Raw genomic sequence first — 17,755 nt, forward strand, 5'->3', positions numbered from 1 at the left:
AGACAATAAAGTTGAAAGGATATTTTTGAAAAGTAATAAAAGAGGAAAGAAAATAAAATTAAAAATTGTCCTCAAAATTTATAATGACATTAAATCCCAATCCCTCTTTAAGAGAGAGAAAGGGATTGGAGTCCACTAATGTGTTTTATCAGATAGACAAGAGGATACTCGTGCCTAAGGTGGTAGAAGAGAGAAGACAATAAAATTGGAGGGGTACGGTTGAAAAAGGGGTAGTTAGGAAAGTCAATAAAATTGGAGAGGTAATTTTGAAAAGCAGTAGAAGAAGAAAGCTAATAAAATTAAAATTTATTCTCGAGACACTTAATGAGATTAAATCTTAACCTCTCTTTATATGTGAGAAAAAAAGGGGTGGTGTCCACCTTTGTATTTTATTTATTATATAGACTAGAGTTTCGGTTAAGGGGGTAATAAAGAAAAAAATAAATAAAGTTGGAGGATATTATTAAAAATATTTGAGATTAAGAAAGTAAAACAAGAAAATAATAAAATGGAAAAAAGTATTATTAAAAAAGAAGGAGAAGAGGAAAGACAATAAAGTTGAAAGGGTAATATTGAAAAAAGATGGAATAAGAATTAGAATAAAGTTAGCACTATAGTTAGAAAGAAAAAAGATAAAAGGGTAAAACCTATCCTCAAAATACATTATTTATGGGGGTATAAATCTTGAGATAAAGGAGCAAACGGGTGAGAGTTGATGTTTTGTTACATTTTTTTAATATTTTGTTACGTGGTATTTTGGCCTGTTATATATGTTCATAAGGATAAAGTTGTCCAAAAAAAATTATATGTAAAACTCCTTAGCGCATTCTCCACTTAGCATTAAGTGATAATTTAGTACTGATTTTTTTTTTTTGGTACAAAATTCAACATTTAATGCTAATTTTTTTTGCAAAACAAACACGTTAAAAATACTTTTATATATATATATATATATATATATATATATCTATATATATATATATATATATATATATGGGTCAGGTTCAAGGGACAGATGAGAAAACATATGTAAAAACAATGTAACATTAATTTTTTTTTTAAATATGGGTTAGAAATTTCGAATTGAGCTGATTTTTTGTGAGGATGATCTCTATGATGGGAAGATCATCCGGAAAAGAAAAAAAAAGTCCAATCTGATACTTCTAACTCCCATTAAAAGTGATTTAGAATGTGGACCGTCGATTTTTTTATTAATTTTTGTTAATAATTTGTAAATTACTTTTGATGGATTTAAAAATTTCTGATTGAGTTGATTTTTTGTGAGGATGATCTTCTCATCATAGTGACCATCCTTGCAAAAAATCAGCTCAATCCAAAATCTCTAACCCATGTTTTGAAAAACCATTGTTTTTTCATATATTTTTACATATGCCCCCTGAACCGCCCCTATATATATATATGGGAGCAGTTCAGCAGCCCTAAAGTTTGCCAAGTTTGGTGCCAAACATTTTTTGTAAATCACTTTTGATGGGGTTAGAAGTTTTGGAATAGGCTGATTTTTTGTGAGGATGATCTCTACGGTGAAGAGATCATCCTCACAAAAAATCAGCTCATTTTGAAACTTCTAACCCTAGTTTACAAGTTGAAGAATCGTGGATCGTCCAACTTTTGTAAATCACTTTTGATGGGATTAGAAGTTTTGGAATAGACTGATTTTTGGTGAGGATGATCTCCTCTTCATAGAGATCATCCTCACTAAAAATCAGCTCATTCCAAAGCTTCTAACCCATATTTTAAAAAATGTTTGGCACCAAACTTGGCAAACTTTAGGGTTGCTGAACCGTCCCCTATATATATATATATATAATATATATATATATATATATATTTTATTATTTTACTTTTTACTCTCAAAATTTTATTTTCTTAAACATTCAAATTTCAAGAACAAGATGGCCTTTTTTATTATTATTAATAGAGGCAGAAGATAATTGATTTTGGTAAGAAACTTGTACATTCTTTGAATCTTTCTTGATTTTTTTATGAAATTTTCTTAAATTTATCCAAATTAACCATTGAACCTTCTAACAAATAATTACCAAATCCAAACCTTCTTACTATGTTGGTCACACCCTAAAATCAAAGGATCCCCTTACATCAATCTATTGGTTATTAGATGAGTCATGCTGGGGTGACACAGGATTTACTGTGATTCTCACAATTCTGACGTGGACATGCACAGGTAACTGTAGATGGCTTTTTACTAGTATATCGCAAGGAAACACATCTATGGTTATGTGCACATCCCACGCCAGACATGTGAGAATCGCTTTTGTCATTTCAGCATTTTCCTTATTAGATTGAGTCCAATACTTACCTTACATCAGCCGATAATAGGACAGTCATGTAAAGATCTGATGGTGCAATCTTGTGGTTGTAGCTTCTTTGACAGATAGTCAATGTAGTCAATAGCCTTTTACTCCCTTGATTGAAAGTCCACATTCCCTTTTTTTCGACGAATAAATTGTGAAATTTTAATTGTTTTTTTCAAAATATCATTGAAAACTGAAGTTATTATTTCAAAATTTGAATAAAATAAAATTTGAGAGATTTTGTTAACACACAAACTTTTGCTAAGAGCGCCCCAATTCATATGAAATCACCAAAGAATAAAGATTGATATTTGGGTACTCTTAGTAAAAGTTGGTGTGGCAATAATAACCCTCTAAATTTTCATCTAATTCATAAAAAAGAATGTTGACTTTTGGTCAAGGGGTGAATATAAATTTGCATTTTCTTAGGGTAAGCTTAAGGCTTGGTTGATGAGGGTTATTTTTTTCCCCCACTTTTAGTTGAAAAGGAAGCATGTTTGTTAGTAATAATTTTTGTGGGAAGTTCAAAACTGTGTTTTTGAGGAATCTTGCTGGGATTGCTTTCGCTCGCAAGCTACTATGAAAAGCCAACATTGAAGAATGAATGGGGATGAAATGATGATTTCACCCTCATTCTTAACTCATTGATTAAACAATAGAATCAATTCGACTTCTCTACTATTTCCTCGTCAACTTCTATAACAAACAAGAATCTCCTTGACGCAACTTCCCAAACTTTGAGCTTATGCTTTTCCTAGACAGTAGTAGGAGTTGGAATCTGTAGTAACAAACTGATCCTTAGTATTCTCAATTTCGTAGCGGGATTTTATTAAATTACCCTTTATTTTAGAGAGCAGCTATTGGCACCTCAACTTTGACTTACTACACCTCAATTTCTTAAATTATTTGTCACATTCCAATTAAAGATTAAAACACACTATTAAAACATTATAACGATTGGGTTCAAGTTATTAATTAACATTACAAAATATTGCAACACTCATTAAAACAATTTCAGTAGTTGTTTACATTAGGATCATATAAAATCCTAAACCTAAAATGTAGAAATCTTCCAACAAAGAAAAAAAGAGAGTTTCTATTGGCACCTCAACTTTTACTTATTCTCAACTATGCGCTTGTTTTTAATTGTGATTTTTCTCAAAACATGCATAACTCATGTCCAAATTTCGATTTTGGTTCACTGTTCATTTTAATTCCTAAAACATGTATTTTGTGTGAATTTGTCATTTTTATAATCAATGAATCTGCTGGTATATGTACAAATTCATAGATATTAAAAGTGACAAACTCACGAGTTCGTAAGCTATAAAAAATGACAAATACGTGTTTTGGGAATTAAAATGAACATTGTATTGAATTTGGAATTTCTTCTATTAAGTGCACGAAATGGAGATTCACCCTTTTTTTTATTTCATTTTTAATTGGAGTGTTATAAGTAAAAGTTGGGGTGCCAATAGCAATTCTATTATTTTAAGGATCGAAAATTCTCATGGGGCCTATAATAAAATTGCAGTGGTCATCAACATTAATGATTTTAAATCTCGTTTGAGACTGAGACGCATCACCCAAGTTAACTCAGTATCAAAGTTGAATAAGACCAACTCACAAGTCACTTTTTTGACCAAGATTTAATACCTCACATTCATTCAATTTTTTTTTACTTTTTGAACGAGACATCTCAATTGTATCAAAAAAACTCATCCGAGACGACTCGGTATAACTTGGACGAGAGCACCGAACCGAGTTTTAAAACCGTGTCAATATAAGCTTGCAAGCGAAGTTAAGAACTAACCAACGGATTGGAGGGTTCCATCATCTTTAATAGACGAGCCAGTACTGGATTAAAAATGCTTCGCATAAGGAAATCGGTTGCATCGTAACCGCACAGATTGGGGCACTTGCTTTAAAACTAATCGATGCCGTCCCTTTTCCTTTTCACGAGGCTATAAAAGGAAAGAAAGATGCAAGATTCACGAAATGTGTTAGGGTTTCTGATTGAAGGTGTAAAGATATTCGATGAATAATATGACTTTTAGTGAGAGAAGCACATGTATTTACATGAGTTTTCCAGTTCGGGATGGGTGGTTTGGGAAAAATTTGAACATTGGGGGAATTGGCAAGACCACGAGATGAAAGGTAAATTCTTATTCTTGATTTTCTGAAGATTTGACATTTTGATGATTTTCTGAAGATTTGACATTTTGATTTTTTGAAAATGAGTGAAACGTTGTTAGAACTTTTTACTAATATTTAAACATTTGAATTTTATTATTTGATTTTAGTGTGATTATTCATTATTTATTGTTTATTTTTTTGGGTACTGATTCATGAAATGGGGAAAGATAGAAAAATGAGTTCGATTCACCCTCCCCAAATTTTTACTCTGTATGTTGTGTTACCTCACAGAGAAAGACTAAGAATTTTACCGTAAGATTCAATTTATGAGGAAGAAAAAAACATTTTATTACAAGTAGTAATTGAAGGTTGCATTCATAATCATAAAATCTGCATTTTCACCTTCGAAACTGTTAGATGTAATATTGTTTATCAGGTGATTGTTTGAGTACTATGGAATAGGATAAAAGAATTGATTCTTCTTTGGAAGATGGCCAACCAAAAATACACTTAAAATAATTTGGCCATAATTATGTTGTGGAGATAAAATCTAAATCAATTCCGGCTGTTGTTTAATGTATTTTGCCAATTGTTGTCCAATCATAGCTACAAGTACACGAATCTCATATTATTGTTAAAATTCTACGAATTTTTCGTGACAATTCTTCGAATAAGGTTCAGTAGATTAACTCAACAAATCAACGAATTACGTAGAGATTTTCCAATTAGTACCTCCACCACCACCCCCATTTCAAGATTTTATTTTCTTTAACCTTCAAATCTCAAGAACAAGATAAGGTTCTTGGGGAGGGGTTTAAGTTGATGGGTTTTTGGGAACAAACAATTCCCCTTGTTTTCCATGATTTGTCTGAATTAAACCAAATTGGCCCCTGTCGAATAATTGTCAAATTCTTGGTTATTATGTCTCATATGACATGGTGAGTTGGTTGCTTTTCTCCTTTGTGCATGTTGTTAACTCTCTTGCCACAAAAAATTAAGGGTGTTTGAAAATGGTAGTTGGTGGGAGTTGGAGTTACAACTCCCACTTTAAAATTCTAATTGGTTGTTGGTTCACCAATTCCATGGAGTTGCAACTCCAAGAAGGTCCTCAACTAGGCTTGCAAATTGGGCCTAAACCCAGCTCGGCCCAACCCGACCCATTCTAATCTTGGACGAGCTTGGGCTTTGATTTAGTTAGCCTATCCATTTGGCCCACTCAAAAGCCCGATCGTAGGTCCGCTTGTTGGCCCGTCAATTGTGCCATGTGAATCACTTTAGTATTTTAAAATATGCTCTTATAAGTTCTTCACGCCATTCTTTATTCTACTTCTTTTTTGGTTGACATTTTGAAAGATTAACTTTGGCTATTTGATGGTTCAATGATTGGAGATTTCCCTAAAATGTCCATTAGTTGCACCATTTGTATTGTTGTAGCACAATGTTTTGTTTTTTTATCGTTAAGGTGTTATAGTCAAGGTGTTAATGATAAGAGTTAAGAACTTCAAATCTCAATTTTAAAAAAATTGTTTTCGAAGTGAGAAAAATACAAAGTTGAACTCCAATATTATGCACAACGTTCCATCTTTTTGGTTGTACGTTATTGCAATTGCTCCTTCATTAGATAAATATATTGTGACCTTTACTTTGAAGTATTAATAGTAGGGGAGGTTTTGACAATGTTAAACCTAGCCCTTGTTGTAGATACATGAGATCTAGTAGGTCTATTGGTCTAAACGTCAATATGAGGTGGATTTGAGAGTCGCAACCATTCATTGAGTTTAAGGTGTGAATGACCACAAAAAAATAGATTTTAAAATTCATTTTGGGATGAATATAGTGACTCAAAATGGATCCAATCAAGAGATTGAGTAAGGAGGTTCGGTTGTTAGACAGGAAAGGTGTTGGGCACCCCATCTTACCTACCAAATTGGTGGTTACCAATGTATAGGTTTCCTTTAGTTTGACCTCTTAAAGGTCTTTCAAAATTGCAAAAATCCTTTAGCTTGGATCTCTTAAAGTTCTTTGTAGTTTGAACTTTTAAAGGTCTCTTTTAGCTTGGATCTCTTAAAGATCCCCTTAGTTTGATCTCTTAAAGGTCTTTCTAAATCTAAAACATCCTTTAGTTCTAATCTCTTAAAGGTCTTCATAATTTGACCTTTTAAAGGCCTCCTTGAGTTTGGATCTCTTAAATATCTCTATAGTTTGACCTTTTAAAGGCCTCTTTTTATTTGGATCCCTTAAAAACCGTTTTAGCTTGACATCTTAAAAGTCCTCACAAATCTCAAAAATCTTTTGGTTCCAATCTCTTAAAGGTCTTCATAATTTGACCTTTTAAAGGCCTCCTTTAGTTTGGGTCTCTTAAATATCTCTATAGTTTGACCTTTTAAAGGCCTCTTTTTTACTTGGATCCTTTAAAGACCGTTTTAGCTAGACATCTTAAAAGCCCTCACAAATCTCGAAAATCTTTTGGTTCCAATCTCTTAAAGATCTTCGTAATTTGACCCTTTGTCTCCCTTATCTTGGATCTCTTTTTTTATTTATAAAGATTATGTTATGCTTAAGTATATTACTAAGATTTCATACTTATTTATAATCTTTTTGTGCATGATAAATAACATTGATAACAAATTATACGTATCCACCATTTTGTTCATGTGGTCGAGTGATGACATTAATTATAATTATAACGGAGGCAAATAAAAATATTGAAAAATATATCTTACACATTTGTTAGATGCATATTTTTTATGTTTTTATTTATTTCATTTCTATTTATTATATTGGTTATGATTATTATGTTTAAATGATGTCAGAATATAAATGAGATGTTATGTGGATGTGTTATGTATATGGGATATTATGTAGATGTTGGATTGTGTATTATGCATGTATTTTTTTTATTAAGAAAATTTTATATGTCCATTTTTAAAAGGAGATGTTGGAATTTTGATATAATTATAAAATTTAGGGGTAATTATAAAAAATAACCTAATTTATATATTATTTATAAAAAAAGTAATAATTTTTGTAAATTTATCGAAAGGAACCTATTTCAGTACTTAAACTGTCGATTTTTTTAAATATTATTTATTAATATTTTACCTTTATATTAGGTATATCAGTATACTCGTGCATATTTATTAGTATTATGTGGAACCACATTATTTTCAGATGCATCGGATAAGATTGTTGATAGTAATTTGCTTCATTTATTTAAGAATCTATCTATTACGTCCTAGTATGAGTTATGCTTGGGTGTCGTCATTCTTGTATTTTTATATTATATTTTTAATAAATTTGTAAGGAACGAGAAGAAGCGGCAATCGAGACTTATGGGATGTATACTGTTATTACAAGTATGGGCACACGAACGATTACCAGTAGGTAGGCCCATACTTACGAGTGACAATCTTTCATTTTCTCGAGCGTGTAGATGGATGACGCATAATAGAACATATATTGGTAATCCGCATCATAGTGTATTATCATACCGGATCGAGTTAGATTTTCTTCTTCCTTCTATGGTAAATATAAATTTAATTTATATGTTTAATTAAAATATTATTTTGATATTTTATCTTATTTATTTATTCTTTTTTAGGTTGTATGAACCTCATTTTTTCATATTGCAGATGAAGATATAGAGATTATGCGTACAACTCGTAATCTGAGCTTACATCGATCTTGTATAGTGTTTTTACACACTGTATTGTATCATCCTGCGAGTCGATGTATGCGACAATTCGGTTTGTAACTGTTTATCTCGGGTTCTATTTAACTATACGGTACAATGGGGAGGAGAGGAACAACACAACTTACAGTAATGATAGATTGAGATGAAAGATTTGTTAGATTTCACGTACATGATCAATTATGTCATAACTTGTAAGGTAATTTTAAAAATTAAAGTTCAGTTATGTCAATTATGTTAATTATGTTAAGATTTACATGGTAATTTTAAGAAATTTAGTTGATTGGTTATCTAAGGAATTTCGGAGATGGTATGATTGCCTTCGATTGCATAATCCGGCACTGCATTTTCTTGAGTCACGATATATGCCTTGTGGTACGGATGATTTGTATGTATTATACAAAGAGAGATGTTATAATGTGGTAAGTTATAATATTTATTTTAATAATTTGATTTTTTAAATAAAAATATATATCTAACATATTAATTTATTTTTCAGGTTGGTGTTCTTAATATTTTGACTCAAATTCGTGAGATGGATGTTCATGAACGAACCATAGATCAGTTGTAAGCTGTTGTCGTGACGTTGACATTACTACCAACTTTGCCTCTTCAGATATCAAGATCGGATGAGTCAGTTTATAAAGTTTCACAACGTCGACGTGAGCCTGAGCTTGAGCTTGAATCTGAACTGGAGCCTGAGGGTGAGGATGGGGATGGAGAGGAGGGTAATGAGGAGTCTGGAGAGCAGTAGGATAATGAGATTGAATATCACACGCAGATAAGTCAGAAATGATTATATTTCAATACATATTGATCAGGATGAGGAAATGGTACGTGCAAATCTCAAGACATGTTATTTTTCATCTTTATTGGGTTTTACTTGTGATGTTTAACACAGTTAGATCATCACATGCAATACCTATAGATTTCACATTATGACATGTACTTACCATTTTTTCCTTTAGAATCATATTACACATGGTACTTAGACTCTACAAATTCTATATTTTCAATCATCTCAGCATGCACATGAATATCACATGCAATATTCATATACTTTACAGACTTCACATTATGAGTCATTTCAGCCCCTATCTATTGAAGATTTAAATATTGTTTTACTTAGGTGTAATCTAGGAAGAACATGTCTAAAACATCTATTCGAGAGTTATTAAAAGGTGATTGTAGTTGAGGCAAGCACTATCATTAGTTATTTATTACGTTATATATTATGATTTGCCACGTGATAAAGTTTAGATTCGATTTTATTTTTTTTCAAATTTTTTATCACGTGATTAAGATCAAATTTGAAAGAAAATTTTAATTATTTACCACAAGAAATTTTTGTTAAATAAAATAACATAATTAAAGTAAAAGATATTTAATATTTGTTTACGAGTTTTGTTGCATAATCTAGCAACTTCAACTCCGGGCTCTTATGAATCAATCCGTTATTTTCATACGTAAATATTATATCACAACTTACAAATTGATATACAAAATTAAACATAAACATTAAAATAAAATTAAAAAAATACAATTATTTTTAAATTGAATTTTTATGTGGATCGATTATGTCTAATATTTTCGCAACGACTACAATATAATAGTCGCATATCTTGATTGTCATTTTTTCTTCTGTTTACCTTTAGACGACTAGGTCGGCGCGTTGAATTATAGGCGGTAAAATTTGTTCTTTTTGTTGCGGGGGATTTTTTAACTCATATGGATTGGAAATACTTTACATATAAGTTGCATAACCCTGTCTATATTTTTCAATATTAAATTCGTTAGAACAAAATTGATATTAATCTCATATTTTTATATCGCATACTTTTATTGCATGTTAGCATGGAATAAGTGTTGGAAGTCATTTATCACACATACAATATCTATTATCTATTTGAATTACGTGCATTTACAAGATTGTATATTTCAAATCTCATATTCTTAATAGTTACAAATTTACAACTAATAGTCTTTTGTATTCTTTTTTTAATTTTATTTTTTATCTTTAGAGCTAATTGAGAATTTTAAGTAACTCTTTAATCTACGTATATTATGTAATTTAATTATTTTACACTTAATACTTTTTTATAATCCAGTTATTGGTTTTATACGTAATTTCATTATCCATGAATTAGAACTTTCATTTGCATTTGATCTTATTATTCTAAAACGAGGTTTTGGAAAATGATTTACTGTCCAATGGATTAATACATGTTTTAGATCTTCCTCTGATATTATTCAATTATATATTTCAATATTTTTTCTTAATTAATTATATTTTATTTTACAATCAATTTCAGTATAAATTTTAGCTATTTTTTCTAAAAGTTTACAAAATAAATTTGATTTATAAATTCTTTTTAAATTTGCTAGAAAATGTTAAGTACAAAAAACAAATGAAATGAAAGAAAACATTTATCAAAAAAATTTCAATAAATTTACAAAAATTGTTATTTTTTTGATAAATAATATTTAAGTTAGGTTTTTTTTTTATAATTACTCCTAAAATTTATAAATTTATTTAAATTAAAATAAATATTTTTTATAATTTTTAATACAAATTTATTATATCTATATCTATATATATATATTTTGTGTGTAATTATATATTTATTAGGGTATTCTTGTCATTTTTGGTGCATTATCAACATTAAGGGTATTTTGATCATTTTACCAGAATATAGTAAAATCCAACAATTATCAAACAATAATTACTAATTTCTAGTAAACAGCACAACACTTTTACAAGACTCTATCAAACAAACTTTTAAGTGTTCCAATTTTTTATAGATGTTTCTAACAATTAATTTAAGTCGTAGAATTTGACAACAAAAGTTGACATTATTATCAAACGGGGCCTTAAAGATCCCCTTAGCTTGAACTTTCAAAGGTCTTCAAAAATCTATTAGTTTCGATCTCTTAAAGATCTCCTTAACTAGACCTTTTAAAGGTCTCCTTAGTTTCTTTCTCTTAAAGATCCTTTTTAGTTTCGGTCTCTTTAAGATCTCCTTAGTCCGATCTCTTTGGTTTTGACCTCTCAAAGGTGTCTTTTAGTTTGACCACTCGAAAGCCTTCTTAGTTCAACTTTTCAAAAGTCTCTTGGTTTCGACCTCTTAAAGGTTTTCTTTTTTTTCTCGACCTTATAAAGGTCTTTTTTAGCTTTAGCTTGACATCTTAGGAGTCTTAGATTCAATTACTCTTAGCACCTTTAAAAAAACACAATTTGGGTAAGCTTTCCCTCATCCAGTTTCGTAGGGCTATTTCAAACTCAACCACGAAGGGATTGTACTCTCAACCCATACTAGCCAATAAAAATGCTTACACTATGATTTGACATGAAGCTTACACCACATGATGTTGGAATGAAGATTCTACTATGTGATACATGCAAAGGCTTCCAAGTTGGTGGGGTTGACTATCCCATGGGTCGTAAACTAGCCATCTGTCAGAAGAAAACACAAAAGAGTAGGTGTTTGTCTGTTTGGTCTCATCTTGATAGGTGTTTTTATTATGACTAAGTGATTTTCCCCCTACCCTTTCTACTCTTTTTACTCATTTGTTCTTTCACTGCCTTTTCACTTATTATCCCTTTTTTCTTTTGTTCAGATTATGAATCCTTGGATACTGGATCTTCCTCATGTTGTCTCCAACCATCCTAACTTTGGTGAGGCTGAAAACTTAGATTTGCATTAATTAGTCCATACTACATATGAGAGCTTTCTTGTGTACATTATTTGGGGATTGTCTATCTTTCCAGTGTCATGGAGAGTGTAATGGCTTAAATATCCATTACATGTTGAGAAATTTTGGTTAACGGTTAAACTTGGACACTGTTAGGTTTGTATTGAAAAATTATCCTAAATAAACTAAGTTTTTCAAAATCGGAGCCTAGGGTATAGATTTTTTAAATAAAATTAAACAAACTCGAAAATGACCTTTATATCACTATAAATACTAAAGTTAGAGAAAATTAACAAATTTTTAATCTCTTTTACAAACTAAAACCCTAACCTTACCCTTCCTAAAGGTTGAAGCTTTGATTCGAAGACCATAGGTAGGGTGAGATCTAAGATTTGACGAAGAAGAGAAAGTTTCAACTTTTCGAGGGCTTCATTTTGAACCGAGGAAATCGTATTTTTTTGTAGAGAAAGTTTTGGGATTGGACGAAAAGGATTGTTTGGATTCGATTATGAAACTTAGCATTGTAGAATACGTAATTGAGATCGGAACTCTTCCCTTCAACCCTTTAGTTGCTGTTGTTTTTGTAGAAAATCATTTTAGATCTATGAATTTGATTATAATTTCAATCTAGGGTTGTTTACTTGAAAATCATGCATTATTAGATGACTTGAACTTGTGTTATATGTTTTAATCAATAAAAATTGAGTAGATTTCATAGATTCTATGGTTATAAAGAATTTCAGAAACTTAAGGAAGAATTTTGGATGTTTTTTGCAAATATCAAAAAAGAAAAATAGTATTTTTGGGTTGTTAGTTTGATTCTATCGGTGGAACCAACGCTCCTACTGACATGGTAACATTGTTTTTGTTGGTGGGACAGACGAAGCTATCGACCAAGTAACAGCCTTTGTTGGTGGCACCGACACCTATCGACAAATTCTATCGGTGGTACCGATAAAGTTCCAAATTCAACATAGTTTTTCATCATAGTTTTTCCAGTGCATCACTATATTTTCCAACACCTTATTTTCATTAAAAACATTTACTTTAAGGTATTTAATTAAAATAAGGGAATACCCCCATTTGGATTAAAAAAAAAAATGGTTTAGAAATCCAAAACTCAAATAATCAAAACCTAAATTTTGGGTTTAAGAACAAAACGCGAATTTTAATGTTTTTGTCAGATTTTCGGTCTTTGTTTTTTTGGGCTTTTCTTTCAAATTTAAGTTTAAAAATTACATGATGTTAACATTTGTATTTAAGGCTTTCAAGTCCAAAAACCCGTTTTTCGTTTGAAGTATTTTGAAAAATCACACTTTTGACGCTTAGTTAAATTTTCAGAATTTTAATTATATTCTGTTTTATCACATTTTTTGAGTCTTTCTACTCAACCAAAACCATCATGTGGAATTGGTTAATACCTTAGAATCACAAATATTTCTAGGAATATGTACTTTGATAGATATCTAGAATGATATATGATTTATTGATGGATGGATAGAGAGAACCTATGTTCTTTATTGATTGATGGGCTAGTGATTAGCATTTCTCAATAGATATGTCATGAGATATGATTTATTGATGATGAATGGATAAATTGACGGATAGATAGATAGATAGAGATGTTGTAGTTTTAGCTAGAGGTTACTACCATACTCTTTTTTGTATTTTTTATACAAAGAAATTAGATATATGTATATAAAATAAAATTATTTTTGTTCACCAAAAAATATTCGTAGAAAACCAAGAAAGAATGATGCGTTGTTAAATTTTTGGTAGTATGAGATATCTTGCAAAGTAGTACAACTTGTGAGATCTAGGAATTTTTCTTCTTTGTTGAAGGATGTTTGTGTGTCAAGGCGATGTTTGTATAATGTATAGATAGTCGAGGTTCACATTGCATTCCCTGATAGGTTTAGACGTGAGGAGTCTTTCTCGGGTTAGTTAGTGATTACTAAGAGTTTGTAGTCGTCAAACGGTTGACTTTATCGTTAGTTGAGTTCAGTATTGCGTTTTTAGTGGCTAGTCTAGGTTACCCAACTTTGGTATGCAAAACCAATCACAAAATCAAATAAGAACGGTGAGATTCCACATCGAATGTTAAGTATCGGAATATTGAGTTGCCATAGTCGAGATGGTTATTTCGGCGTGTTCCTCAACACTTTTATTGATTACACCGTCTTGTTTATATTATGTATCTCTTTATTGTATGTCGATAGATAGATGTTTTTATTTTGAAAACATGATATAAAAATGATTGCGTTTTTACATGCTAGAATTGATGGATTGCGTTTTTACCTGTTAAAAATGATTGCGTTTTTTTTTTTAACAAAAAAAAACTTCGAAAGATCAGATTATGCTCACCACGATCACAGATTCGTGATCTGGGCTCACCATGATCATAGATTCGTGAAAGCCACTGATGAAATCATTCTTGATTCTGCCTGCGTGTTGCTCATTCTGTTTTTATTGTTCGAACTAATCCTTAGTTGGGTGCATGAGTGATCCGTGCGATTAAAAGCCTTATAATCTTCACTGAGGCACATCCTGTGATCTGTGCCTCATGTTCGTAGAGAAAAATCCTAACATCAATTGAATTTTGAATTCCAAATATTCTGTTGAAAGATCAAAACTTGTTATAGAGATGGAAATTGGTATTTTTTTATTTTTATAAATTTGTGAATTTGTCTGCATAAGATTGATACATTTGATTTAAGCTCCCATTGGTAAAGTGGTCGTCTCCTATTTGTTTCTAAGTTTGATACGTGGTATATTCCTTGTTTTTATGTAAGATATTATTGAATCTTTGATTTTATAAATTAGCTATTGTGATAAGGTTTGATCCGAACAATAGTTTAAGATAAAATAGATTAGCTATAAATTAGTTATTCTTGGACCTTGGATATTCTTGAACCTTGGATTTTCCAACTTTTCTTCCAAATGTTTTGGTTTGAATTTAATTTGATAGACGAGATCAGAAAACTACAGCTCAGATCAGGAAACTTTTGTGGTAGATCAATTACTAAATTGCTCAGCTTGAAGAAAGAAATACTGAATCCATGTTCAACTTTCAGATTGAAGAAACATTCAAGAAAACTATTTTAATTAAGAATTAAAAATCAATAAAAAAAGTTCAAGAAAACTATTGTTCAGATAAAAAAATTGTTGTTTAACTTTCAGATTTTAAAATTCAACCAAACAGACAAATTCTATCTAATAACCAAATGTTACCGTCCCTTCAAATAATGAACCCATGTTTTACTCTCTTTTTTTGTTATAGCTCCCTAATATGCATTAGTCTGTGATTCATTAATGTCATCTCTCCTGTTTTATTACTATCATCTCCTCCAACAGTTCTCAGGTATTAGATATACAGCGATTGGACGATTAAAACTGTGTTTCACAGATTTGATTTCTCCAAACCTTAACCCCCTTAATCGTCCTCTCTCTCTCTCTCTCTAAGCCTTAACCCTCTCTCCCTCAGTATTCCCTCACTTGTTCTCTCTTTCTCCCAGTCTTCCTTTCTCTAAATCCCAACCCTCTCTCCTCTCTCGACAAAATCCCTAAACCCTAACCTATTTGCTCTGTCAATTTCGGAAGTTCTTAGGGTATGTTTGATTGCATGGAAAGTCACTTTCCATGGAATTTGAAATCCATGGAAAATTAGTTGTGGAAAATAGGTAGGGTTGGAAAATCAAATTCCATTGTTTGATTTCACATGGATAAAATCATGGAAAAATATAAGAAAAAAGAAAAAAGAGGAGAAGGAGAAAGAAGATGATAGGAGGGGGAGAGGAAGAAGAAGATGACGAGGAAGAGGGAGGGGGGAGGATGTGGCGGCGACGGTGGCGGCCACGACGGCTATGGTGGTGGCCATGACGGCGACGACGACGGCGGTAGCGGCCACGATAGCGATGGCGACGGCGACGGCTATGACGGCGATGATAGTGGCGACGACGACGGCGACAACGGTGACGGTGGCGACGGAGGTAAGTAAGGAAGATGGGGGGAGAACGTGGTGGTAGTGGTGGCGGATGAGGTGAGGGATGGAGAAGAATGAGAAGAAGAAAGATAGAAGGTGGTCGGAGACGGAGCCGATGGTGACGGCGATGACGACGACAACGAGGTTAGTGTAATGGTGATGGTGGTGATGATGGTGGTGGTGGTGGTAGTGGTGGTGGTGGTGGTGGTAGGGAAGAATTGATGATGAAAAATATGGGTGGATTTCATTTTCCCACCCATATGGGTGGGAAAGTGAAATCCATGATTTAGTGAACTTTTTGAATGGGGTGGAAAATGAATTCCATTTCCATGTGCAATCAAACACTTGCAAAATATCATTTTCCATGGAAATTGATTTTCCACCCTATTTTCCATGTGCAATCAAACATACCCTTAGTTTTTTTTTAGCAAATTTCAAAAGTTTTCAAAGGCGCCATTTTTTATATCAAACAATTTTGAAAGTTTTTGTTGCTCTCTAATTTGTTGCTCATCAATATTGTTATATTTTCATGCTTTATTCATTGATATCTTGCGTATTTAATCTTGTTATGCCTTTCTGCAGATGCATCTGGAAATTTTGCCTATCTTGAAAATTGTAATAATGTAGCTATCAATTATAACGTTTAATAACTCTTTTAAAGAAACTTTTGGATACGTGATCTTCTAATTTCTTTCTTCTTCTCATAAACTGGTGTATGTTGCTTCGACTGATATATCTTTGTTTAAGAGCATTGTTTCAACATTCTTCTTTGATTTTCAATTAAATAATTTTGTGTCTTGTTATTAATGTTAGAAATTTCAGTGATTTAAGAACTTTGATTGATGCTCCTTAAGAACTATTATCTTTTTCCATGTAATTGACAAGCCATATACACTATTTTAGTTTAAAAGCTTATAAATTTCATTGATAAGGAAAATCCCTTTCTTAATTTTTTTTTTTTTTTTTTTATTGTGTTTTTATTGGGGACATTTAATTACATTCATTTACAAATGATTGAAATAATTTAACTTGATTTTTTCAGGTGTATTTTCAGAATGGTAAAATTCTGTGTGATTTTTTTAGAGAGTGGAATTGAAATATTTACGACATGGGAAGATTGTCTCAAACGTGGTAATGGATACAATGGAGCTTGTTTTGGATCATTTGGATTGTTCAAGGATGTTGGAAGATATTAGGCTTAAAGATCAGTGGATTCGTTTTGCAGTATGCAGTTGAAGATCAACATCTTAATGTGAAACCTGTGGATTTCAACAACAAATCGAATGGATGCAAGCGGTTATTATACTCGTTATGCGGTTGAAGATCGACGCACTAAAGTGAAATATGTGGATTTCAACAACAAATCGAATGAATACAAACGGTTATTGACCTCCATTCTAATTTTTTTTAGTAGTTTTTTTCGTCTCACTATTACTAATTAAGTTTATATTTTAGACGTCAAAAGAAAAATCGTATTGGTGTTTTTTTGTTTTAATTTTATGTATTTTCTTTAAACTTCACTGATCATTGGTCAAAATATTATAACTTGAGCTCATAGTCTCTCTCTCATGGTTCATGGTGTACCATATTGTGGAAATTAGTTGATTTTTATCTTTAAATTGTGGCCGGGCAGGCAATGTATTTCTCATGTCTTTTGCTTTCGGATGTGTGTTTTATGAGATCAATGGGATTCAACGATTTAGATTCAAATTTGAAAACTAATTTTTTCGAGATAAATTGTCAGATGGAGTCTTCTTAAGAAGTTATAAAAGATTGTGGCTAAACCAAACAATCTTCTATGGAAATGTGGTTTTTTCCTTGTGAAATATAGAAGTTTTACTATTCTAGTAATTGAAGCTCTAGGTGTGTTGTTTACTAACCTGATTCAAATGAAGATTTTATGTCCTTATGGAACATCTG

At 31.4% G+C, this 17,755-nt stretch overlaps 1 long non-coding RNA gene across 6 annotated transcripts; it reads left to right on the top strand.

Moving 5' to 3' along the window:
• Positions 1 to 4,218: 4,218 nt before the first annotated feature.
• Positions 4,219 to 17,454, top strand: LOC147405931 (uncharacterized). 6 transcript variants are annotated; one of them, XR_015176206.1, is made up of 6 exons: positions 4,231 to 4,490; positions 7,774 to 7,993; positions 8,102 to 8,582; positions 8,660 to 8,993; positions 16,878 to 16,966; positions 17,061 to 17,454. It is a non-coding gene; the product is annotated as an uncharacterized LOC147405931 (long non-coding RNA). The 6 variants fall into 6 exon arrangements; XR_015176204.1 differs by having other exon boundaries at positions 4,246 to 4,490; positions 8,102 to 8,359; positions 8,440 to 8,582; positions 16,878 to 17,454; XR_015176205.1 differs by having other exon boundaries at positions 4,250 to 4,490; positions 8,102 to 8,359; positions 8,457 to 8,582; positions 16,878 to 17,454.
• The last annotated feature ends 301 nt before the right edge of the window (positions 17,455 to 17,755 follow it).

This window comes from Akebia trifoliata, chromosome 3, assembly GCF_017979445.1.
Source record: "Akebia trifoliata isolate Shusen 1 chromosome 3, ASM1797944v1, whole genome shotgun sequence".
Taxonomy (NCBI): domain Eukaryota; kingdom Viridiplantae; phylum Streptophyta; class Magnoliopsida; order Ranunculales; family Lardizabalaceae; genus Akebia; species Akebia trifoliata.